We start from the raw sequence: 24,990 nt of genomic DNA on the forward strand, positions 1-24,990 counted from the left end.
CAATGGAGTCTGTTCTTCCAAGTTTTGTACAAGTTTTGTCTGTGCTTGTTCTTCCACCTGGTGCGGGTGGCACTTGTGCCTGTTTAGGGTCTGCTGGTGTTCCTGGAGAGGGCTCTTCACAGGGACGTTGCTCTTTTTCCAGTTGGTGCAAGTGGTGCTTGTGCCTCTAGGGGCGGCTGATGTTTCAGGGGATGGTGGACCAGGGGGAGGATGATGGGTCTTGTGGGTTTGGGCGCCTAAGTGGGTCTTGTAGGTTACAGAGTCCAATGGGTGGCAGTGGTGGTGGAGCGGCCTGCCTGCAGGACTCTTCCCTGCTGCTGGGGCTGAGATGGGAGGGGGAGGGACAGGGCATGTGCCTTGAGGCTTAGGGCCTAGAGATTGGTGCAGTTTAGCTGGGAGACCAGTCACTCACCTCTTTTTCCAGTTGGTGCAGGTGGTGCCTGTGCCTCTAGGGGCTGCTATGTTGTAGAGGAGGATTGGCGGGGGATGATGGGTTCGGTGGGTTTGGGCAGAGGAGTGGGTCTTGTAGGTTACAGAGTCCTGTGGGTGGCGGCAGTGGTGGAGCGCCTGCCTGCAGGACTCTTACCTGCTGGCCTGCTGCTGGGGCTCCTGGGACAGATTTGAGAGGAAAATGAAAGAGAGAGAAGAGTTGTATTTGAGTACTATGGTTCTTTTTTTCTCTGCTCCTTTGACAAGGAGCCCAAGTTTCTTGTTTGCCCTCGAACTCTCATATTATATAGTTGTCCTTGCATGTTGTCACTATGAACTCTTTCAGAGACAGACCTATAAACCTTTGGCTAGTAGACAAATGTCCGCCCATCTCGGCTGCCCTGTGATGTCTTTTCAGAAACCTATGTCTTTAATGCTTCTCTGGCTTCAGCACATTTCCAGTTGCCAAGACCGAGTGTCAGACCGACTTCTGCCGTCAGTTTGTCTCTATCTTCTGACCGGAGAGCCCAGATTTCTCATTCCTCTTTAGATATTTGTTAAACACTGAGTGTAACAGGGAAGGTGTGATGTTTAAAGGTTTAAAGTGACATGTCCTGTGTTTCCTCCTGGCTGATAGTCACTAGTAATTCGCTTTATTCCCCTGGGCCCAGTTTCTTAATCTTTAAAATTGATTTTCAACTCCGCGATTATCCAGAAAGGTGAAGGAACATCCAGAGTCAAGTCGCAGTGTCTGTCTGAGTAAGTTCGGTACTTACCTCAGCAGCTGCCTCCCCAGACATGTTCACAGCCTTTTTCACCACGCTCTTCATGTCAGAGAGCTTTTCCTGTGTTTCTTGTTTCAGTTTTCAAATTCACTTACTCCAAGCCAGCCTCTACATCTCCCTCTTAGATATGTCAGTAGGCAGCGTCTCCAACTCTACCAGTGCCTTTCTGAATAACCACCAGCTGAAGCAATCCCGGGACGGACATTCTCTGTGGCATGTCCACAAGCTGTTTCTGCTTAGTCTTCCATTCTGAAAAACGGAAGCAGTGAGCATGATCCTTAGCCTCTGAAGCTATGTCTTCCACCCTACATTTCATGCCTAGAGCAGACTGCTCTGCCAGCACCCAGACCCTGCCTGCTTCTTCTCACAGAAAGGTGTTCAGCATCTTTACTGTGTGTCCCCTTTGTCACTAGTTATTTACCCCTGTTTTACCTTTGGTTTGTTGTATGGACCGAAAGCACAATGCTTACTTATACTGTTCATCTAATCATGACAAAAATAAAAGGTTTGGGAAGACTATGTTCCCCAAGTACTATATTTCCAAGACCTGTGTTCTCCTAATGAGCTCAGAACTGGAGACCGGAAGCTTCTACTTAGATATTTTCTCCTCTGCTAGAGTAAGGAACCAGCAGCCGCCATCAGGCTGTGTGCTTGGTGTTACACACCGGGAACCACAGGCGTCAAGACACTGTCAGAAGTTCCTGGAATCAGAGTCATTTTGTGAATGAGGCTCTCCAAGAGGACAGGCTTACTTCCCACCTGGCTTTACAGTGGAGAGGGTTTATATCCTGGCTCTTTCTGCCTGAGGCCTCCCAAGTATGATAATGAGTCTAATCCCCTGGGATTTGGGTGTGAAGACAGGCTAGTTTAGGCTGCCCTCGCTTTCCTCACCACCCCCACTCCGTGTCTCTGCAACACAGGAAAAGCAGTGTTCAAAATTCAGGCAGGATTCAGAAACTCGGACTGCACCTGGGGTAAAAAAAGCCAGCCTAGGAAAAATCTGTCCGATTGTATGTTTTAAGAAATGACCTTCCTGTGGCTGGTATTCTCAGCTTTAAAAATGCATAAATTAGTAGGTAAAAATTATTTGTAGTCTTTTTACTACTACATATAATAGAATAATCTTATAGTCATTACTTTTATTGCCTAGAATTGGGCCTGCTTCATTGAAGGTACTTGTTGGAGAAATGTTAAGTTCTAAGAGTGATTAAGAACACTGTAGTCAGAAAGACCAAAAAGGGAAATATTTACCATGAGGAGTCCTGTGATGGCGTCAGGAATCCAAAAATTGTTCAGCTACTTGTAGTCTTTTTAAAATACATTTGTAATTAGCATACAAAATATCAGCTTTCATCACAGCACTTTCATACACAATTCTTTTACTTTATTATCCTCCTCCACTTCCTGCCTTGCACCCTTCTACTCCAGCAGTCACATGTGTTCTGTTTCCCTCCCTTCTGCCTCAACACCTCTATCATCTTCTCATGACCCACTGATTAGTTTTATCACACCCATCTATTCTGCCATGAAGATGGTACCAGTTCTTCCCATCTCCAACATTACTTCCTTAATGAAGGCTTTGAGAATCTCTGCAACTGGAAGTTTTTCCATGCTAGCCCAGCACCAAGGTCCCACAGCCACTTATAAAATTCCTGTGTCCCACCTGCTCCTGCAACTGCTCAGACCCAAGTAAACACACAGAGGCTTATATTATTTTTAAACTATGGCCATGGCAGGCTTTTTGCTAGCTAGCTCTTTCATCTTAAATTAACCCATTTCTATAAATCTATACTTTGCCACGTGGCTTGTGGCTTACCATTACTTTTACATCTTGCTTCTCATGGAGGCGGCTAACAGCATCTCCTCTGTTCTGTCTTTCTCTCTCATTAGTTAGAATGTCCCACCTAACCTTATTCTGTCTCACCATTGGCCAAACAGCTTTATTTATCAACCAATCAGAGAAACACATATTCACAGCATGCAGAACATCATCACCCATCAAATCTCTTCCCTGGACCATCATAGCATTCTTGTATCCATCTGTCTTCTTCCAGCATTGACCAGTTTCTTCCACCACCCCAGTATTTCCTTCCAGTTGTTGCTATGGTAATGTTTCTGAAATGTGAGTCTAACATTCCCTAGTCTCATCCAGCTGCAGTCCTTCAAAGGCTTCCATTTTTCCACTACAGCATCCTCAGTCTTAATACTCAGGTGCTTATAGCTCCAGTTTTAGTATTTAATGTTTTTTGAAAATTCTGGGTTGTATTCCCTTAAGGAGTCTTCTGCCTCCTTTCTTTGAAGTAGCAATCGCCAGACTGCAAGCAGAGTATCTGGTCTATCAAGTAGAATTTGCCTTTCTGTATGTTTGATTGTATGTGCTAAGCAAACAATAGGGGTTTATAATATCAGAATTGCTTTGAAAAAAAAAAAACATACTGCCCAAACAGTGATTCTAATATTTCCTCCTAACAACATATCATGACAAGGCACAAGTGCCTTAAAAATATAAAATCTATGCTTTTTACACAAGGTTTTTCAAGACCAGATCCCTGTTGACTCCTCCAGCTTTGTCTCCCACAGACCATCAATGTACCCATACCTTGTACCCCATCAATTCTCATGCTATTCACTGTGAAATAGATCACCTCTTATTTTGCCATGCTGTTTCCTGCCTCTCATCTTTGCACAAGCTCTTTTCTCTGTTGGCACCGACACTGACTGGCTGCTTACGCTATGCTAGAATCCTCTTTAAGGGTTTTACATGTTTTAACTTTTAGCTTTCAGATAATCCTATGAGTTACCAAATGGTTAATTCTGTTATTAAAAAAATGAAACAGAGCCTCCAAAAGCATTCAGTAGTTTGTTTTAGTCTAGAAATTAAATGAGGGTAGAACAGGGCATAGATATATGCACTTTACTTCTGTATTGTCTATATTTACAATTGTTACATCTGCCTATCCTGTGACCTCCTGGTGAACATCTGTTTATTCTTTATCACTCCATTCAAGCATCATGAAGTTTCCCCTGACATCTCCAGACAGTGTTGAATATATCTTTTCTTGGACCCCATTGACACCACAATATGCTGCTCCCTCTCTATTATGAGGATCAAATCTATGACCATCATATGCAAGGCAAGTGCTCTATCACTAAATTATTCCCCACAACCTTAAACTTTGCAAAGCCAATACAGAATTATTGGTCTGCCTCCTCATCCCCATATCCGTAAGGATCTCACCTATGCATCTCTAGCATCTTGACTGGTGTATCATAGATGCTCAATAAAGTCTTGTTGAGTGGAATCATATCCTTACATGAATCATTTCCTCTTTTAGCCTGGGCTTTGTGAATCAGCTCTGACTCCCAGTTATCCTCAGCATGCCTTTTCCAGAATATATTTTAGTTGTAGAGAACACTAGAACAATCTTCACAGCAGTAAAAGGAATACTGTTTCAACACAAGTTACTTTAGCAATGTATAGGTGAACAAACACCTGAGCTGCTGAGGCAAGTTTTTCTTAGCTTCACAGATATATAGGCATCATGAAATCCATGCCTTGTTTTGCACATGGCTCTACACTTCCAAAGAATTTGCTGCTGGACTGAGTTTAAAATTCATCTTCTAATTATCTATTGCTATAAAATAAACTGTAATAAACAGTGTTAAACCTGATTCATTTCTTTTGCCCTAAATCAGCCACAGGCCAGGCTTGGCAAGAATAACTCGTCTTCACTTACCACACATGGGGTATCAGCTAAGGGGAGGGCCAAGGGTTGGCATGTACAAGAACTCACCAGAAGTTTCTCTCCGTGTTCACTCTCTGAACTCTGCTATGGGGTCTTTTATGGGCTCTCTCTGGTGTGGTGGCCTCGGAGTTCAGGCTTCTGAAGAGGGAATTGGCTTCCTGTGAGTGACCACTGCATAATATTGAAGAAGATAAAAGTTTCATGTTACCAGCTTAGAATTTTAGAACACTATTTCTGCTGTATTCCATTGATCAAGTAAGAACTAACTTTGGCTCAGCTTCAGAAGAACAGGAGTCAAACCCTACCTCTTTTTTTTTTTTTTTTTTTTTTTTTTTTTTTTTAAGACAGGGTTTCTCTGTGTAGCCCTGGCCATCTTGGAACTCGCTATATAGACCAAGCTTTGCTAGAACTCAAAGATTTGCCTGCATCTGCCTCCTGAATGAAAGCCCTACCTCTTAATAGGAAAAGTAACAATAATTTGAAAACTTTTTTGTCACAATATTCCAAACAAGTAAAGCATACATGAAAGGAGACATTATGCAGAAATGTGGTCATGATAACTCAGATTAACAGGAGACCCAAACAGTGTAGTACATAAACCACCGAAAGGGAAAGGCAAAAGGTCCAGGGTAAAAACAACTCAGGAGCTAACTACTCCTGGAAGCTTAATGTTGGTTTGTGTAATTTTCTCATAAGAAAAATATTTATTTAATATGTATCATTTTTCTTTCAAAAGGTTTACAACTGTTAACTTATTTAATCTAAAAATTAAAATTAAACTTGGGAATGGACTGGGGAGATGGTAAAATGCCACTGTTCAAGGGAGAGAAACACAAGTTAGGACTCGCAGAATCCATATGAAGCCTTATGTGGCAGCACATGTCTGGAATCCCAGCATGTTCATAGTGAGATGATAGCAGAGACAGGAGAATCTCTAGAAACTGGCTATACTGATTTATACAGCAGGGAACAAGAGACCCTGTCCCATACAAGGTCCTATACCCAAGGTTGTCTTCTAACCTTTACATATGTATAGAGGTACTTACACACATGAACACATACATACATACACATAGCCCACATATATACATATAAATACAGAGAGTTTTTTTAAAAATGGAAACTAAGAACACATGCCAGGCCACATAGCTAGCAAGTAGTGGATATCTAGGCTAAACTGTGCTCTTCCAAACACTATACTCTGAAAGTCCTCCCTCAGACTCCACCCCTTGTGGCAGGGATGGGTCCAGAGCCTCATGCACAGGAAAGTGTCTGTCACTGGACTACATCCTCAGCCTCACTGGTTTTTATTTGATTTTGATTGCGGCTCCCAGCACCCTAACTAGGGTCCTGGCTTACTGGGTGGGTTCAAGGATGACAGAAGTACCATATGAGTGCCTGCCTGAGTCTTTCTCTCCATCCTGTCCCCATCGTTTCATTTCCTACTCAGCATCTTACCTGGAGTCTGGGTGACCTATAAGAACAGGGACTGTGACTGTTTTTTTTCTTCACTTAATCTCCAGCTACTGTCAAAGTTCCTAGCATGTTGCAGACACCTTTTAAGAAGTGATGAATTAACAAGTGGATGAATCACAAGCTCTCAACTACAAGGGTCTACGTAGTAGAAAAATCAAGGTCACCAGAGACAGGAAGACCCAGGTCACAGATTCAGTCCTGTGCTTTAAGAGTTTCAGCTTACATGGTAGTGATAGTCTAATGTGTACTGAACAAAAAAATAGCACATGGGCAGAACTACCTTCAAAAGTCTTTACAAGATTTCTCTGTAACACTAATGCCGCCAGTATGTGTCCCCCACAGACCTCTGTTCCTCCAGCTGAACACCATGCCATGCTGGCTGGCATGTAGGAACCATGTGATGAATACAATATCTACCTTTCAACCTTGGCATTGTCTTTAGTTTGGTAGGATCCTGAACTTCTCAACAGCACACAGAATTGGCAACCACTGGGCTGACAACAAAGTCACATTCCTACGGCAGACTCCCTTAGTGCGGTGATGGACACATTCATGGATCACACCACTTACATTTTATGTCTGTTATACTAGTATATTCCTATTTAAGGCTTAATAATATAAACATAGGTGTTTATTATTTTCAGATTTATTTTATTTGCATTCTTTTGAGCTGAACACTTAAAGAAAATCCCAGCTTGTCTTTCAAATGACATGGATGTGGCTGCTGTATTCTGTTACTAAAACAAGCTAGTGGAGGAAGGCATAAGCAAGTCAAGAGAATCTAGCTGGGGACAAGGAGAGTGGAGACATGCATTGTTCAAGCACACAGTCCTTTTTGAATTGCTCAGAAAAATACCCCTGAGAATTCTGTCCTGTCCTCTATGTTTAATTAGGAAAATAGTCTTCGATACTAATATGTAACAGCATGTTTTAAGTATTTTATGAATATGAATGATATCATCTAGCTCTCAAAATCCCCCCTACAAGCATATTATTAGTTGATGCTGTTACTATTATTTATGCTTTAGGAAAAGGATCCCAAGGTTCAAGTTACTCAGCTTATGAATGAATGGAACCAAGATTTGAATCCAGATCTTGGGAACAAATTTTATATACCAGAATCCAACTTGTCTTTCTTCTTCCCTGCACTAGGATGGTTCCAAAGGCACAGACTCCTCTCACTATTTCTCCAGCCTTATCTCCTAGGACAGGACTCAGCATGAACTGAATATCCGTGCTGGGTAAATGAACAACTAGACAGATGTAAGAGTAAAGTTGATCTAAAGGATGACTCTCTAGTTCCTTTCTCTTGGCTTCCAACTTGATCTTCTCCTGTGTCCTGTAACCTCTGGAAGTGTGGAGAATTAACCCATAGGATCTTGTGTCCACAGCTGCTGTAAATGGATTCTGAGTGTCCCCCAAAACCCCTATTTTAAAAGCCTGTTCCCCTATGGGGCAATGATTCTTGGAGTCTTTGATGGGTAGAACTTTATGATGTAGTTTTATATCATTGAGGGTATAGACTTAGAGAAGATTAAAGGACTCATCTGCTCCTTTGCTCTCCCTTTTCTTCTTTTTTGTTTTTGCTTCCTATATATGAGATAAACAGTGTGTTTTTCCATGCTCTATCACAATGATGTTGCGTTTCTCCATAGGTCCAAAACAATAAACACAGTCAGTTGCAAGCTATGAGACAAAATAACCCTTATCTCCTCATTATAAATTAATTATCTCAACAAGAAATCTGACAACACTTTATCATTGACAAGATGATCTCAGGGCTTTGTGTATTTTTTTAACTTCTTAAACTTTAATATCTAATACTCTCTATATATTAGGCATTGTTATAAGTTCTGCCCATTAGATGAGGAAACTGAGATACACAGATGTTAAAGAGTCTGTCCCCCATCCCCATAGTAGTGAGGGGTCCAAGTAGACTTTTAGATAGATCTGGACCCAGAACTCATACATTTACTAGCCCTCAATACTACAGTACTACATCTGCAATCAATCATGCAAAAAGAAAATAATAATCCCCGCTATTGAAAGTTTAAAAATTGAGTTTTTCATGTTGCTTTACAATGTTGATGACCAGTTGTCTAATTCCCTCAGTAGATCTACTGTTGAACCAACCAAATATCCCCAAGTTCCCCACTGAGGTGGTGCCAAGCCCAGCATTTCTTTTAATCTTGTACTCCCATCAAGTTCCTAATTCTTCTGCCAATGACTTATGGAATGTAGTATGACCTTAAGAGACCCTAGTTTGCCCAGAACAAGCCTGAATTAACCCTGCAGTGTCAACGTAATAGCACAAGCATCACCTTTCACTTTTGGAAGTGTAATGGTTTGGGTGACAAATTATATGGCTATCATAATAATGAAACTCTCCTTGGGGGGGGGTTGCATTTCACAATGGACTTTTCTTATTGTGAGAGCTTCTTTAAGTCTTAATGATGACTCCTATTCTGTTTCTCTTAGAGAAAATAGCAGAATGCAGTTTGAACCAGCACAAGCCAAAAGGTACTACAAAAGTCCCAAGGATCTTGCTGGATCTGAAGATAACTAGGTTCTGAATATAGATCTCTAGAACAAAGGGTGGTAATATTGTTAAATGTCTGGGTGATATTATCTCTAGGTCTCCAAGGTTTAAATGTTCAACATCTCTGTCTATCAGATAAATGCAAGTAAAACCATTTTGAGATTTCATCTTGTCCTAGTCAGAATGGCTAAGATTAGAAAAAAAGGGGACAACAAATGCTGACATGGATGTGGAAAAATATGAACAATTATTCACCAGTGGTGGGAGTGCAAACTGGTACAGCTACTATAGAAATAAATGTTCATGTTCCTTAAAAAGCTGGAAATAGGTCTACCACATGATCCAACTATATAGTCTTGGTAACTACCCAAAGGACTCAATATCCTACTATAGAGATATCTGCTCATGTATGTTTATTTGTGCTCTGTTCACATTAGCCAGAAAAGGGAAATAGCCTAGATATTTGGTAATAGTATTTGGTAATATTACCTAGATATTATAATAATGAGTTGGTAAAAAATATATTTACACAATGGAATATTATTTAGCTGTTAAGAAAAAAGAAATTATGAAAATCACAGGTACATCAATACAGCTAAAAATGATCATTCTGCATGAGGCAACCTAGACCCAAAAGACAAACTTTGCATGTTTTTTGCTCACTTGTGGACGTTAGCTTTAAATCTTAGAATATCCATATAGGTCAGGAGATTAGTAAAGGGACCCATGACAGAGAGGGTCAAGGAAAAACTTTCAAAGGAGGGAAGACAAATTTCAGTGGAATAAGGGCTTAAAGAGAAATAATAAAACAAGAAGAGTTACGTAGAGGTTGGGGAGTATTAAGGGCTGAATAGAGAGAACATACTGAAAGAGATAACAAAAGATGGTTCCAAAAAGCCACATGGAAGCCTGCTACTATAGAAACATCCATATATCTGCACAAAAAGAGTTAAAATAGAGCTACCTCGTAATAGGGCAACAATGTCCCTAGTAGACATCAGAGGCTAACAAATAAAAACCCCAGTACCAGGAATGGGTTACTTCTTTTGGAGTTGCTAGCCAGTAAGTTCCCATAGACATCAAAACATCAAAGTTATTACCATTACTATTGGTTACCCTTTAAAACATGATGGTAAGATCCTGTTGCCGAAGATACCACACACTTGAGTCAAAGTATGTGAAAGGCAAAATCAAACTGGTATTGACCTGGAAACTTCATCTCAATTCACTAACTCTTATGGTGTTGGAAGGTGTTACGCACACTACTGGAAGAGAAAAGTAATCACCAATCTGAATCAGCTGCAAACCCTACAAACAACAATGACTTCCCAGATTGGCTTTATCTGTACCTCCAAATATATCGTGGTCAGAAAATGACTGCCCACGGCTATCATTTTTCCCCTTCAGTTACTTTATACTTTCTCATTGGATCTAGAATAACTTCTGTCCAAGATTTGGGTAATCAATGAGCCATTTTAAGAAACCTACTAGCTACATACATTTTCCGGTCTCCACTTTAAATGGCCATCATTATGATCATAGGAATGACCCTCTTAACTAGAAGGAACTCTTGGCTGATGTGGCCAGAACCAACACGGCAAATAACTTTAGAGCTTGTCAGTACTGTTGACTGGACTCTCAGAGTTGGACAGTTAAATAAAGAATGAGACTGAAAGTTGCAGTTAGAAAACACTGAGATAAATGAATGATTGACTGTTAACTATCTGCTATGCATAGTGGTCCAGATTTTAGGAAGGTAGTGGTGAGTGGGGTAGAGGTTTTGGCTATAAAGAAGGCTTATAGCCCAGGAGGGAAATGACAGTATTCTGTGGCAAGGATAAACACACATTAAGGATTCAGGGAATGGATACTTAACCTTGGATGAACACTGAACCATCAAGTGGGTACCTCATAACTGTCTAGAGTAACTCTACCCTCCTGTTACATTAGAAGTAAATGAAAGTCTGGGTTGGCAAAATGTCTCATTCAAAGTCAGGTCACTCTACTGATGATTGCGGAAGGAGTTTTAGGACTGACAGCCTTTGAATTCTCCTTTATTCCTGTGTTCTTCATCTGACGCTAAGCATCAGCTCCACTGGACAGAGGCAGGGATGGTTATTTGCTTTGAACCTATGAACAACCCTACCACAGATCTGGATGATTAAAAACCAAGCTGACGATACTGCCTTTTAGAACACTTTGAGGGTTTCAGAACAATCAGGAAACTTTAGCCTGTGTTTTCAGAATCTGCTGTCAGGGAAGGTCATCTGAATCATATCCATCAAATGTTGGGGATGACTCACTGTCAAACAAATCTCTTTAAAAAACTTGTCTTTATAAATACACAAGAAATCACTTCTGTTGTTTTTGAGAGGTTTCTTCATTTCCTCTACCTTCTCTCCTGGCCCCCATGCCGAGCCCACTAAACAAAAGGCTCTGTAGAAGAGGTAGACAAGCATCTTCACGGCCTACTGATTAAAATGTCTTCAGGTGCCTAGGATCACCCAGAGCATATGCCCTCCCCTCCTATTCTGTTCTTCTCTGGCCCTGTCAGGGCTGACTCACTGAAGCCTGGAGGCTTTGCCTCATAGGGGTTCTGGCCTGTGGGGAAGTAAAAGAGTTGCTTGCTGGAACCAGTAGGTAATTAAAGATATGTGTGCAGCCCAAATGAATGGCTATTGCTCAGAAGAGGGTCCCAGCCAGTTTAGGCCAAAGAGGAAATGTTCCTAAAGAGAAGCTTGGGGTTGCTTTTCCCTTCACTGGGCCATCAGAAGGGGTCAGGGGACATGTTGGGATAGGGTTGTCTTCTAGCCAGGGGACATGTAGGGATAGGGTTGTCTTCTAGCCACTGTTTCAAGTGCTGCAGATTGAACCAAAGGACTATGTGAAAGGCCAGCTCTCTATCACTGAGTTACAATTCCAGTCTTAGGGAGGCCCCTTTGAATTGCAAGTGTACTCCCCTATTCACACAAAGGGAGTTCAGCTTAGCACCAGATTAAAGTGTTGGCTACTTTATTTCAAATTGATGTTCTCAACCAAGACGATTCTGCTCTCCAGGAGACATTTGGCAAAGTCTAGAGAAAAGTTCATGTGCTATAGATGGGGGGTCCACCATTGTTGTCTTTGAAATAAGGGCTAGAGAGGCCACTAAACAATCTACCAGGCATAAGGCAGCCTTCCCGGACTAAGAACTGTCCATGATAAATTGTCATTTGTGCTAAGGTCGAGAGGCTGTGCTCTAAATATTGATCTAATTATTGTTACAGACTCAAGTGAGCTGTACCTCAGAGGATGCACAGTCCTAGCTCTTCATTTCCAGTTTTGCTTCTTAATCCATTAAGTAGCACACAGCCCCTTCTGGACACAGACATGATGAAGACACAGCTGTCCTGTGCTGAATCACACCTTGTGTTGCGAAAGCTCTTATTCCAGAGCAGTGGAAACCGTGCTTTTTCTTATCCATGTTGCTCTTAGCAACCAAGCTCTCAGTCTTTATTCAATTACTCAGTCTACAGTCATGTGCTTTCGAGCTACATGTTCCTTCTTAAGCACATCGTTCTCTTTTCTGACCTCATGAAATTTTCCACACTCCTGATTTCACTTATGACGGTTCTCTGCTCAGCTTCATTAGTCCTTTCCTCCTCTACAGGGAAGCCCTTCTAATTTCCACGCTACTGTCTTCCTATGAATGTATCAGTGGCCATGTTTATCCTTTCCACCTTCCTCTCCTCTAAGAATCACTGTTGTGTCACAAGCTAATCCTTCCACGCGTCTTATTGCACATTGTCAGTGTCTCTTTTGAGTTGTTTTGTGATACCATGACATTGCTCTCTGTAGCACTTTCAAGGGTCCTCTGGTAGAGCAAAGATTCTACACTTGTTTCATCTGATTCTGTAATGGACTGGTTTTGGTTTACTTAGGAAAGGCTATGAGCCATATTTCCTGGAACATTCTTCCCTATAAAGGAACTGACATGGGATTTGAAGGACAGAAGCAAAGCAGAAGGCATTACTCTAAGTAGGCCATCGCAGCTTGATATGGTGATAAGGGGACAGGTGAGGAAAGAGTCAGTGGACCCTGATTGTCCTTACTTTCCTGTACTTCATGTCTAAATTTTCATGACTGCTATCCTGATGAACAATAAATGTCCCAGGCTCACCAGCAAATCTATGGAGGCAGCTGTTATTCAGAGTCAACAGCCACCCAAGGGGCAGCAGAAGTTTCCAAAAAATCCCTATGAGCTACCCCTTTGGACCCCTCATAAGAGACCATATCTGCTTCTAGGATTGTCCTTAAGATTCCAATTTATTAATCCACACCATGTTGGCAGTCTATTAATGGCTGTTTCTCTGACTTTCCAAATCTTTCTTGCTAGATTAACACTCTAGTTCCCTACACATCTGTATAGTGATTAATTTCTGCAATGAATCCCTAATTTCTATATTAAATATAGAGGTTATGTTTTCTTGACCTTCAAAAAATATTCTGGGAGGAATCAAGCTGAAACTGACCTGGAAGCTTCCCCTTTTAGGATTGGCTCTCATATCAGAAGGTGCTGTATAAGTTGCCAAGAGAGAAGAGCAATCAGTACTCCTATCCTGCCAGAATACCTATGAACCACAACAATGACTGGGCTGGCAAACAGTGGTACTTTTTATTGAAGCTAGCCAAAATTGTCGAATTGGACTTAAGGCTCACTAGACAGGAAGGAATTTATGCCTAGTACTGTAAATCTAGCAAACTACCCATGACTGGAGAGATCACAGACCCTAGAGGAAAACCTATGACTGTCACTTTGCTAAACCTATATAATTTCTAACTGTACTCTAAATGTATGCCCATAGATAAGAGTAGCTCTTGACCCTCATCAAATAAGCTTCTTCTTGCAGCAGATGGAAACTACTTCAGAAATTTATAACTAATCAAAATGCAGAACTGAGTGACTGTGGAATGTTTATCCCTAACTGATACAACTGTGATTCCATCCCTACTTAAGAATCAGGGAGAATCACGAAAGAAGGGGCAGAAAGATTGTAAAAGCCAGAATACCAATACATCTGCTGTGATATAGTGTCTTCTGTATTATAACAGAGAAGCTGCATCCTTGGACTCAACGTTAGTGTTGGCTGAACAAGACCAGTGTAATGACATCACCAGTTGACATGCCAATGTGGACAGGGGAAATGACTCGTGGTCTGACCTCTACATGTAAAGCTATAGGTAGTCAATGCCTGCTGAGAGAGGGAGACTCAGTTTCCTCCAGGGATGAGCTCCCACCTAGGTGGTCAGTCCTAGACATGTCTACATATATGAGCAAGGCAAAATAGACTTAGTAGGTTAGACATATATGTGTATGTATAATATATATATATATATTTAAAGAGATCATGAATTTTTGGAGGGGAAGGCATGAGAAGAGTTGGATGGGGGAAGGGGAAAGACTCAATCTAACCTCTGGAAACTCTTGGTCCCAGTTGCAAAGTGCCCTTTCCAGATTTCTGTTAGATAAAATTCATGAATCTCTCAAGTTTTACTCTTATTGAGTATTTTTGTAGATTTGGGCCTTCATGCTCTCTTCTCCATCCTTTATCTAAAAAATACTAAAATATTATAAAATTATGTTTTATTTTCATGTTTTCATTCTTTGGCACTTTCACATAAGTATTTAAGGACTCTTAGAATTTTTGACTCCCCCTACGCACGCACTCTTGTCCCCTCCTACTCTGGAGAAACCCTTCTTTCACCAAGTCCACCCACTTTCGTGCCTTTTTATGCTTTTGTTTTTTAAATAAACACAAAATATATTACATAACTTTCTGATGTATTCAAACAAAGTGTGTGCTTTGGTCTTGTGTCATCTATTCATCTCTCACTCCTTTTCCTTGGATGGTCTCTTTCATTGATTGGGGTTCAGTTGACATCTATTTCTGGGGAACTCTTAAACCTGTCAGTTTAATTCAGACTGCTTTCCTGAGATTTCGTCTCCAAACCCCAATTGGATATTTCTATCCAGATAATTTTGGAGGAAGCCCAGTTTTCTGCGCCCTACAGGGGAGGTGAGTTAATTTCAGATCCCAATTGGGCCTTAATTCATATAAAGATAATGAAATTTTCACCACAGGCACAATCACATCCCATCTACTGACATACTACCACCTGAGATGATCTGTCTTGGTGGCAAACGGCCTTTGGCAAGTTTCTCAGCCCTATTGGCTTTAGTCTCATGACCTGTAAAATGAGAATAATTATACTGCCTACTAGGTAGATATTTTGTGAGCATTTAACAATGCCTCACTGGCAACAAGTGCTTTAAGATAATTTGCTATCATGATTATTGGTGCTCGTACACATCCTGAAATTATACTGTTCCTCATATCTACTGCTTTCATTTAAGCCGTCAGCATTTCCAACCATTACAAGAGCCTCCTGGCTGACATTAACTCCAGTTTCAACGTATAAAATTCACCCTTGACAGTATTTCAGAGCCAAGTTCTCAAGATGAATCTTCTCTGAACAAAACCCTTTAATTCTCCAGGATCTAAAAAATAAAGTACATAGTCTTTTGCTTGCTTTCCATGATCTTGCTTGCTGCACCCCAAATCCTCCACTCTTACCTTCCCTATTTATGTATTAAGGATGATCTGTGGACATTCCGTGTGCTGGGTCTTATTAAAGATGCTTCCTGTAGCATCATTCCTACAGTCTTTATGTGAGTGAGTGTGTGACAGAGAGAGAGAGAGAGAGAGAGAGAGAGAGAGAGAGAGAGAGAGAGAGAAGGAGGGAGGGGGAGAGAGAGAGGGAGGGAGGGAGGGAGAGAGGGAGGGAGGGAGGGAGGGAGGGAGAGAGAGAGAGAGAAAGAGAGAGAGAGAGAGAGAGAGAGAGAGAGAGAGAGAGAGAGAGAGAGAGAGAGAGTTGAATTTATTCCCATGCCTTGAGTGTTTTTGTTTCTTCATCTTCTTTTGGGATATTTTACTTCTGTGAAACCTCTTCTGGCTTTGGAAGAATTTGTTCTTTTTTAGTGAGGATCATTCTTGATGTGGCAGGGGGAACTCCTGTTTGGGTTAATCCAGCCATGAGCTCAGTAAATTTGATAGTCCATCCTGGGTGCTTTGTTCACCTGGCTATGTTTAATGACTGAAGAATCTACATCTACATAAAAACCCTTAAGTTCAGCATCACTCTCTGAATTTTTTAAGCATGTACAGAAAAAAAAATTATCACTCTTTTTGGGCCACCAACCCTGTGTCCAGCTCCATTGTTTGGCCTGAGCGTACCTACTGACTCCACCCTTGTACCACCAGAAAAGCTCATATTGCTCCTTTAAAGTGATATCTTTCAGATACTTGGTAGATTTTCAGATATCTATACCCCTGAGGACCTGAAAGTTTCCCAGGTGTTCTTAAATTGAACAAGCAGAACTGAATCTCTTGATTTACATGATTTTGTAGGGTTTTCTGGGACAAGAGAGTAGAGAACCATTTTCTCAGATCACCTCAGGCCATTTATAGAGCATTTCCTCTGGTCTTAACTGACAGGCTGGTGTCTGACTATCTGAAGTTTGGGTCAGTGGTCCTCATTGTGGAAAACTTTCTTTAAAACCCTCGTCTTAACCTGGTTTGGTGGCTGTGCTTGTAAACTCATTGCTCCAGAGACAGAAGCAGGAGCATTGCTGGAAACTTGAGATCAGTCTGGCCTATATAGTGGGTTCCTGGCCATCCTGGGCTGCAGAGTAAGACTATGTCTCAGAGGAACACAACAAAACAACAGCAATGAAAAACTAATCAACCCCTTTTAGACTCCTTACACCTTCAGTTATATATTTAAGCGGTAATGCTCTGTTCTTTTCATTAAAGTGTGAGACTCTACACGGAAAGGGCAGTGCTTTGTTGATTCCCAGATCTCTAGTTCCAACCTAAGACCTTAATAAATATTTGATGAATGAATGAATGAAAGTCCTTTGGAAACTCATAATTTACTGTCACAGTGAAGACTGAGACTTGGCAGGGAAAAGCTCTTTCATAACAGTCTCTGTGGAATTTATTTCAACACCACGTAAGACCAGGAAGATTTCATCCTGTTTTCTACTTGAATATACCACCATTAACATTTCCCTATTGTCAGGGTTCATCTGACTAATGTTCACAGGAATCATCTGGGAATTCTCCCATGTGGTTCTGATGGCAAATCATCTTCTACAACAGAATCCACAGGCTTTTTAATTTTTACTTGTTTTCCTTTGGTAATAGCATTGACAACAGAGGTAAGGGAATTTCCAAAAATTAAAAACCAGCTGTTAGATGTGGTTCTTAAAGGTCAGTTCAGAAATGATCTTCTTTTTTCTTCTTCTAGGCCTGCCCCTTGTCTTTCCACTGTTTTTGCTAAGTGCTTGTCAAATTCAAGTTTGACTGAAACTATGATTGCATTTCAATTCCTGGACCCCCTGAAGACTATCCCAAAAAGGGTAGACAAAACCAGGTTTATTCCTCCTCATGACTGGGACCTAGTAGAAAGGGTGTGGGTATGAGTGGGAGGGACTAGAAAACATCACTTAGAAAACCTTAGTCCCTTTAGGTTGAGACTCTGATCCCACAAGGTACTTGTTAGTAATTCAAAAGGCATTCCTTGGATGTGGCAAATTCTTCTGAAGAAGAGATATAAAATGGTGTTTTCACCAAAAGGATGTTTAAAGGGATAAATTGCAAAGAAAGATTCTAGGAGAGCATCTGGCAGGATGGGGAGGTGAGTATCAACTGAAAGCAGGATCTCAGTAGCTAGGATGAACATGGGGAATCAGACCATTGTGAACATGGAAAGACTGATTCCTAGACAGTAAAACGCAAATGCACAGAGCCTCTACTGGGGCCACTATTGTTTCTAGCTTATTGGTAATTATATTAGTAACCACAGTTAAAATGAGATTATGAGGATTCTTATTTTAAACATCAGATGTTGAAGAATTTATCCCAGGACACTTAGCTGCAGAGTCAAGGTGCAAACCCACAATATCAGAATACTTTTGTTTTGATATTCTGCTGTTGTTATTTCTGCTGTCAATCAACTCTGAAGCCCAGGTATGAAATATTGCTCCCTCCTTCTTGAAATGATATACAACGATCAGCCTTTGCATTTTGACATAAAATATTTATTTATTACACACTGTATTCACATATTGGATTATCATATGTACTCCATAAATGTGTACAGACATGATGCATCAATCAAAAATGTAACAGAAGAAGGGTATAGAATCTGTACAGATTCTTGCTCCACTCACTGCATTCTGGCTGACTTTCTTTTTCAACTCTGCCTCAACTCTTCTATTTCTACTTTGTATCAGAAACAGCTTGTCTTGATTTGGTCAATACTTTTCTCAGTTTTATCACTGAAAAGATTAGGAAAACTCTTAGTTGAGGATGAACTGGAAAATATTGATCATCTTGCCTTTACTGTCTATTCCAGTACTTTACATTTGTACCTACATAATTTTACGTTTTTGTTATTATTGTTGTCTAATTTCAGGTTAGTAATGTGTTTCACCGTGACATCTTTATTCATATATCCATACTCTATTCCCATTCCCCACTTCTTTCCTCCATAGTTCAACACCCAACCTGCAGCTTGTCCCCTTTTCTTCCCCAAACTAGTTCCAACTTTCACTTTCTTATTGTATGTATTTAATTACCCTCTGTCTTTCTCTTTGCTAAAGATCTCTTTCCACCATCTCATGATTCTCTTACTAGTTGTATGACCTAAATACAAAGATATAAAGGTATAAACACACACACACACACACACACACACAGAGAGAGAGAGACAGAGACAGAGAGAGACAGAGAGACAGAGACAGAACAATATAATTTCAAATCTAGATTCTATTTGTAGAGAAAACCTGGTATATTTTGAGTCTGGCTTATTTCACATAATGTAATGATTTCCAGTTGCATATATTTTCCTGCCAATGTTCATTTCAATTTTATTTACAGCTATATAAAATTCCATAATATATATGAATCACATTTTCTTTAAAAATTACTATTTTTAAATCAAAATACAATTACATCATTTCCCTTTCCTCCCTCTAGCCCCTCCTATGCCTCCTTTCTCCCTGTAAAATTTCTGGTCTATTTTTCTTTGATTGTTATTGTTATATACATATGCATAAATATATGAATACAACCTGCTTGCTCCATTTAGTATTATGGACATAATTTCAGAGCTGGTCACTTGGTACTGGACAACCAATTAGGGGCCTCATCCCTGAGGAAGGCTATGTATATCTCTTGCTCTCAGAACTTCTTAATTACCCATAGTTCTTTGGGAGTGTGGCCCTATGAAATTTCTCTCTTCTATGTTAGCAAGCCTATTGGTATTGTTCAGGTCTTGTTTAGGCAACCATATTGTTAAGGTAACTTGGGTGATACTTCCCTGACATTTCTAGGAAAGACAATCTCATAGCAGATTTCCTGGTCCTCTGTCTCTTACAATCTTTCCTCCACAATGTCTCCTGAGTTATGTTATAGGTATTTCAAGTAGGGCTGGGTCCCATGATCAGTGTTCTTGCATTTTGACCAGTTAGACCACATTTTCTTTATTCATCCATTCATTGATGGACATTTGGCTCTATCCAACTACTGTGAACAGTGTAGCTATAAACTTGAATGTGCTAGTATCTATAGCACAAATTGCTAAATGCTCTTATTAATAAAAAACACAGAGCCAGATATAGGGGTTAAAGCCTGAGAGAGATCAGAGGAATAGGAACAGCCATAAACTAACCTCACCTCACCAATTCCACAGCTTCCAAATGTGAGCAACTTCCTGTCTACCCGTGCCTATATGCCCTGCTGTTCTGCCATCTGATTTGCTCTCTCTCCAGCTATATCACTTTGTCTTCCTGTCCAGCTCTGTAACTTCCTGTCTGCTTGTACAGACCTCCAGACTTCCATGGTTAACTAGTGTTGGAATTTAAGGCATGTGCCACTACACTTGGCTGTTTCCAGTGTGACCTTGAACTCACAGAGATCCAGACAGATCCCTGCCTGCCAAGTGATAGGATTAAAGACATGTACTACCGTTGCCTGACTTCTTTGTTTACTTATAATGGCTTTTTTTTCCCCTCTGATTTCCAGGCAAGCTCTTTTTATTAAAGTACAAATAAAATATCACCACATTTCAGCACAAATAAAATATCACCACAAGTATCTCTGTGGTATATTGACATAGAATCCAGGTATATTCCTAACAGTGGTATAGCTGGGCCACATGGAGCTGTATGTTCAGTTTTTTGAGGAACTTTTTATACTTACTTCCATTGTGGATGTACAAGTTTATAATCTCACCAAAGTGATTAATAGTTCTTCTTCCCCATACCTTCACCATAATTTATTGTCTTTTTTCTTGATGATAGTCATTCAGACTAAGAAAAGATGGAATCTAAAATCTGTTTTAATTTTTGTTTCCTGTTGGTTAAATATATTGAACAGCTTTGTAAGTACTTCTTGGCATCTATATTTCTTCTTTTGAGAACTGTTTATCTAGTTCATTAGTACATTTATTATATTAATTAGATAATGTGTTGCTTTCTAATTTGTGCATTTTTATATGTTCTAAATAGTAATCCCCTGTCTTATGTGTGTTTGCAGCTATATTTCCTATTATGTGGGCTGTCTCTTCATTCTGGTTATTGCTTCCATTGCTATGCAGAAGCTTTTTAATTTCATGTAATCTCACTTGTAAATTCTTGGGATTATTTCATGTGGCATTCCCTCTGCCTCAAAGATGATACTATAGGTATACACCACCTCATTGGGCTTTTTCTTCTATTCTTGCTTATTATATTTCATTATTGTGTCCATAGACCCACATTTAATGTGCCACATTATATCATACCAATATCTGAATCACTTAACCTGTTGTGGAGCATTTATTCACCACTGCTGAGCCATTCTTGCATGATATAGAGGAAAGAGTACTGTTTTCAGGGGGAAGTTCCAAGCAAATGCCAGGTTTGCTTCTTGCTAATGCTTTTCATCTTCTCATGAGTAGAAGTGGAAAACGACCATATTTTTCCTGCAGAACTCAATGGGTTGTTACGTAGCTTGAATGAAATTTGAATATGAAAGCTCTGAGTTAATTTTAGGTCATCATAGAAAAAGGTATTATCATAACAAAGCCTATTGCAGAAATAGGAAAAAATACAATAATCTTATTACTGAGAGGAAATGTGTTCCTTGATACCATGGTATGAATCCTCCCACTGTTGTTTTACTCATATAGACCTATGAATTAATTAATAAAAGCTCAATTTATAATGTTTTATATCTTGTTATTATTTAAACTTCTATGACTATCTTCCCTTAAGCAACTAGTACGTACTACTGCATTCTAATTGATAGGCTTCTATGTCATGAAAATGTGACAACACTTGGACATTCCATTGTTTCCTTATGTATTTAGGTTGTCTAGGTAGGACAGAAGTAGCCTTTTTAAAGTATTTATTTAACCAATACTATCTTATTGGTGCTTCCATATCACTGTTCTTTTTATTGAAGCAAACTCCTTCCCTGGCTTGTTTTGATTTTCCACCAAAGACATCTACAGTATCAACAGTTATAAAAGTTGCTCTGTTCACTCTATTTTACTCTACTTATTTGAAAGACATTCATTTTAATTTGGTCAGCTTGAAAACTTCATCACACATGTTCAAATGTACCTGTCTAATGTGCAGAGTTAGTAAGAATCTGTTGCCCTTTGACAAGCCAGGAACTTTAGCTTATTTTTCACATCTCTTTTATTTCCCCACCTCTGATCAGGTGATGGTTTGTACCCACAGCCATTAAGTCTGTAGTCCATTAGGCCCAAGCATAATTTTTCCAGTCCAGGATGAAAGCTGGGTTGAAGAGTGGGCAGGAGAGAGAAGGCCCTATGCAAATTATCCCCAAAGAGTCGTTTTAAGCAAGACAAAGAAGACTTTATTATCTCCCCATCTCATATACCCAAAGATAAGAAGGATGTAAGTTATCCATAGGGGATGGAACCAAGAAAAACACCCAAGATCTCAGCTTGCACTCACATGCCACCTCTTCCTTTCAATGCATCAACTTCATTCTGAAACTTTTCTGGTTCTCAGGCTAACAGTGAAGAAATATTGTTCTAAGCTTCACAAAATGGCTAGATTGAGACTAGAATCTCTTTGTCCAGCTCTGAAATATTAAGGTAAAACTAAAAGTATTTTAAGTTAGGTGTCAACCACTAAACACTGAGGGCAGCTAGGGATAATATGACAGGAAAGAAATTCAACTGTCCATCTCTTTGGGTAGGTTATTTTCTAGAGAAAACCCCCCAACTCAATGGGCACCTATTATTCAATAGAACATCCAGAAACAAAAGCATTAAAACATTAGTGTAAACAGTGGAGATGTAATGGAAAAGTCAACAGTATAATGATACCTACTGAATAGGTCTTTCTAAATACAGCTGCTAGACTCTATCTACCCTGATATACTAAACCAGAGTCTCTAGGGCAAAGAGGATGATGGGTAATCCCAGGTGGATACCTTGAGGCCCAAAGAAAGGAAATAATTTGTCTTGATATAATTGTCTATAATTGTTAGTAATTATAGATGCAATCAGGATTAAATCTTATTCAATAGTGGCCTGTCTGTGTCAACTATACCAAACATATGCATGCCAGAACTGGGACTAGAACGGGTAGAGGCTTGGGCACTTTCTAGTTTTGTTTGTTTTTGTTTTACAGTGCAAAGTATCAAAGCCAGGGCCTTGCACAGGTGGAAGGCATGGGCTCACTCACTGAGCTACTACTCAGGCCTTTATGGGTTCTTCAAAATGGAAACGAATTTGGAAAAATACAAATGTCCATGGGATGCAAAATTTCCCCAGGAAGGAGATGATTTTCCTATATTTTACTGTCAAAATGAGCTTTAGTATCTTTCCTGGATCTGTATTGTCTACTGGTCTCAAACCAGTTAGAACTGGCCCAGGGAGCAGAATGGGGAGGAGCAGCGACTCCTTTCCCAAAAGCAAGGCTGTCCTGGGGATGTCATTATTGGAGTGACTTTAGAAGTTCTTCACTTCTGCTTCCCAGTGTCTCTCTACCTATTTTACATGGTTTAAGTTTTAAAATTTGGACCTTAGGCATGTACAATTGGGTTAATCATAATCTATAGTTCTTGATTTACTCTCATCATTGATCCATTTACGATCTTATTTTTCCTTTTAACTTGCTTAGTTTTTTTTAAAAAGCAGTATCCTTTTAAATGTGCCTATCAGCATAGACACCAGGCATTGTGGAATGTCTTATGATGTCCAAGCATCCTCCCCAACTCCCTTACCAGCCTGGTGCTGATTATCTCTCCCTTCATTTTTAGGTGCTTCTCTTTACCTATATTTATTTGTAACAAGCATTACTTAAATTTAGTTATGTTTAACTTCACAAATGATATCATGCACTTTATAATTTCTGAATTTGCTATTTTTACTTAAAATTATATTGACAAAGGGAAAGGGATAACTTCACAGAGAGAAATATGGAAGACACTATTTAGAGAACTTCATCAGCTGTAGGGCAAATCATTTACTTGATATGGTACAATAAAAAGAACACAGCCAGCTGGGCAGTGGTAGTGCACACCTTTAATCCCAGCACTTGGAAGAAGAGGCAGACATATTTCTGTGAGTTTGAGGCCAGCCTGATGTACAAAGCCAGTTCCAGAACAGCCACATCTGTTACACAGAGAAACTTTGTCTTAAATAAAACAAAACAAAAAACACAGCCCTGCTTCTGAAAGAGTCTTGGCAAAGATAAAAAAAAAAAAACTTAATCATAATAAAGAATCTGACAAATTCATATTTACTAACATTCTATAAAATATTCTATGGTAACCTTCAAAAGCCTAAAAGTCACAAAAGTCAAATGAATATGGAAGAATTGTTCTGAAGGAATGAAATGAATGATACATGACAAGTATGTACCCTGTGCTATTCTGAATTAGCCTCTTTTGCCCTGAAAGGTATTTTGAAAGAATTGATGCAACTTCAACAAGATTTTCACATCCTGTGGTGGTTAGATATCAGTGTTGCTTTCTGATTTTTGCTTGTCATGTTATATACTGGAGAATGCCTTTGTTTGAGTAAAATATATCCAAAAATGTTCTTTGGAGGTAAGTTAGCAGAATGGTAAATTATTTTCAAATGAAAATAGAAACTTATTTAAATTATATTTGCAAGTTTTCTATAAGTTTGTGAAAGAAGCATATTGTCAAGCTTCACCAGATCTTCTTAAATCACCGTCGTTCCTATATTTTTGATTTCTGAATAACATCTTATTAAAGCTCATCTACTCATGGTCATCAAAGGCCAGTCAAGATTTTTCCAGTTTTGCTATTGTGATCAGTGCTATTGTGATGCATATATTGTATGTTTATTGGTAAGTTTCTCTGTGTTATTTACTTAGTGAAATCTCCAGGTCACAGGCCGTGTTTGTTTTCTCTGCTGTGACAAGTTACCACACACATGGGGATTTAACAAAACACATAGTTATTCTTATAATTGTGGAGATCTAAAATGAGCCATAAGGGGCTGACATCAATGTTCTGCACAATGGTTCTTTCTAGGGGTTCTAGAAAAACACTTACTTCTTTGCTCCTTTCAAATGTCTAGGACACTTGTGTTCCCTGGTCTGTGGTCCTTTCCTTGGTCATCACTTGGTCTTGCATCATCAGTCACATCACCATCTCCTTTGATGTCAATCCTCTTGTGTGTCACAATTACTGCCTAACAATCCAGGAAAATCCCTTAGTGAACAAATCCCTTTTGTCCTAAAAAAAAAATAAATAAATAAAATAAAAATAACCTTCACAGACTTTGTGGACTAGGACTTATTTAGGCTTTACTCAGCCTGTTGTACAAGGTGTGGAAATGTTTAATTTTTAACTTGTTTGAAACTCTACTGACACACATCCTTTTCTTTGAACTATTTCAGGACTACTTTTATGTG

General features: G+C 39.7%; 1 long non-coding RNA gene across 1 annotated transcript; it reads right to left on the bottom strand.

Annotated features, from left to right (window-relative positions):
- Positions 1–1,102: 1,102 nt before the first annotated feature.
- On the bottom strand, positions 1,103–24,719 carry LOC131908427 (uncharacterized). The gene is made up of 3 exons (XR_009378593.1): positions 24,629–24,719; positions 5,009–5,131; positions 1,103–1,463 (listed from the first exon to the last, which is right to left on the bottom strand). It is a non-coding gene; the product is annotated as an uncharacterized LOC131908427 (long non-coding RNA).
- Positions 24,720–24,990: the final 271 nt, after the last annotated feature.

The sequence above is a fragment of the Peromyscus eremicus genome, chromosome 4, assembly GCF_949786415.1.
Source record: "Peromyscus eremicus chromosome 4, PerEre_H2_v1, whole genome shotgun sequence".
NCBI classification, from domain to species: Eukaryota; Metazoa; Chordata; class Mammalia; order Rodentia; family Cricetidae; genus Peromyscus; species Peromyscus eremicus.